Source organism: Temnothorax curvispinosus, unplaced genomic scaffold (assembly GCF_003070985.1).
Source record: "Temnothorax curvispinosus isolate PA1 unplaced genomic scaffold, ASM307098v1 QBEX01014721.1, whole genome shotgun sequence".
NCBI classification, from domain to species: domain Eukaryota; kingdom Metazoa; phylum Arthropoda; class Insecta; order Hymenoptera; family Formicidae; genus Temnothorax; species Temnothorax curvispinosus.
In genome coordinates, this window is record NW_020224501.1 from 1 (window position 1) to 2417 (window position 2417).

General features: G+C 31.7%; 1 long non-coding RNA gene across 1 annotated transcript; it reads right to left on the reverse strand.

Annotated features, from left to right (window-relative positions):
* Positions 1-478: 478 nt before the first annotated feature.
* Positions 479-2004, reverse strand: LOC112464919. Its single transcript, XR_003041963.1, has 4 exons — positions 1925-2004; positions 1542-1665; positions 1168-1287; positions 479-861 (listed from the first exon to the last, which is right to left on the reverse strand). It is a non-coding gene; the product is annotated as an uncharacterized LOC112464919 (long non-coding RNA).
* Positions 2005-2417: the final 413 nt, after the last annotated feature.

A 2417-nucleotide genomic window follows, 5' to 3' on the forward strand; every position in this document is an offset into this window, starting at 1 on the left:
GCATATCGAGTCTCAAAAGGATGAGAAATAAAGAATTAATGACGTGAAATCCGAAAGAGATAATCAAGTTCCTGCACAATATTGAGCTAATGTGAATACTTTATGCACTCGAGCAAACAATTTAAATTTTGATAGTTACATTTTACTACGATAATTATACTACTACTTAAAAATCAAGTATTTATATTAACGCGAAATTAAGTAATCAAGTTTAAAATAATTGTTACAAAAAATTTTCTGTTTTGCAAAACATAATTTATCAGATCTCACGTCATATCGCTTTAACTAGTATAAAAACCAGTTATCAATACATATATGAAAAGACTGTGAAAGCTTAGGCTAAAATTGGTGCGTTATAGGAACAAATAATTTTAAATAATAATGATCGTGAACACACACAATTTTGTTAAATGGATTACGTAAAAAATATATTAAATAGATTGTATATACATAACAATAAATGATTAAAATAGTGCAAAGTACTTTTTATCTTCAATCGTGATATATGCAGGCTAAAAGCATCTCTAAGCGTATATATTGCATTCTTGCACCAATTTATATAACACTTAATCCTGAAAGATATTTGGGATGAAATTTACAATGACAAAATGTACGACAAATCAATTTATGTGATTTATCCAGGATTAAATGTTAAATCCTAATCTGACCCAGTCATTCCATTTTAAGACAACGAATCTGTGAAACGTAACATATGTAATAATTTATTGTGATAACTTGACTCTGCAATATATTTGACGTAATAATTGTCATAAATTCGTTACCTTAATTATGAAATTTTAATCATCACTCACCGACCGATGCACAACAGCGGAGTTATTCTGCAACGTCGCTACGATGATTCTGTAACAAAGAAATGTAGAATCCGAATTAAAGCAGGGTGCAAGAAAGAGAAACAGTCAATATTTCAAAAAATGATTACTATATAAACACTAAATTTTATATTATTGTTTATTAAGCAAATTTAATGAAATAATTTTGTAATTTCTTAAGAATACTCTATCCATTGAACATAAGCTTCTATAGAATTTCTAAAATAAAACTATTTTTCTCTAACTTTTATTTTCTGAATAACTATCCGGTTAAAAAGTAAATGACCCATCAGTATAAGATATAATATGTGTATATGTATAAATAAATTATATTTACCGCTTGTTGCTCCGCCGGCGCCTGATGCCTCCTCCTAGGCCTCCACCTCCTCTCAGGCTGCTCGGGATGTCAGTTACTGTTTCCTCGATGCGAAGATACTCCTTCCTGCGTGAATATTTTCTGTAACATAAAAATAATCGAATCGACTAAATAATTGTCACGCACATCGAACATCTTATTCGTTATTACGATTAATGTTTTTCTAAATTACATCTTTGAAAAAAGTCTCTACGTTAGAATTAACTTGAATCAAATTTTTCGATTTATTTTTTTTACTAATTTATATTCCAAAACATGGTTTAATGTAGCAACTAAATAAAAACAAACGAAAAAAGAATTCTATATCTTTAGAAAAAATAAAAAATAACACTTACCAGAAGTGTTAAGTACGCCGATGCCCGTTGCCTCTCCTAGGCCTCCACCTCCTCTCAGGCTGCTCGAGATGTCCATCGTGTTCCCTCGATGCGAAGCTGATGGTCCTTCCAGCGTGGATATTTTCTGTAACATAAAAATAATCGAATCGATTAAATAATTGTCACGCGCATCGAACATCTTATTCATTATTCAAATTAATGTTTTCTTAAATTACTTCTCCAAAAAAGATCTCTACGTTAGAATCAACTTGAATCAAATTTTTCAAATTATTCCTTTTTACTAATTTATATTTCGAAACACGGTATAATGTAGCAACTAAATAAGGATAAACGAAAAAAGGAATTCTATAATATTTTTAGAAAAAATAAAAAGTAACACTTACCAGAAGTGTTGGTACGTTGATGCCCGATGCCTATCCTAGGCCTCCTCCTCCTCCTCTCAGGCTGCTCGGAATGTCAGCTACGCAGCATTCCCTCGCTGCTCCGATGTCACGTTCAGGGTCGTTATTTTCTGAAATATTCAAATGAACGATTCGATTAAGTAAAGACAGAAGAGATAGAAAATTTTTGGACATGAGTAACATAGTACGTAAAAATCAATTACACTCACCACTTTCTTTCAGGCTGCTCTGGCCGCAAAATCCACCTCCACCTTCGGGTCAAATAGGAGTCTCGAGCCACATTGAGACTCGTGGCAATGCAGTGTGACTTCATCCATTAAGCAAGAAAAATTAAGAAGCCATTTCGGCTATATTGCATTAATTTTACGACGTTGTTGCAAAATAGTCGAAATGTTTCTTGACCTTTCTCGCTTAATAGAAATGTAATTGCTAAAAGGAATTAAAAATTATTCTCTACCTTTTTTTTTTTTTTTTT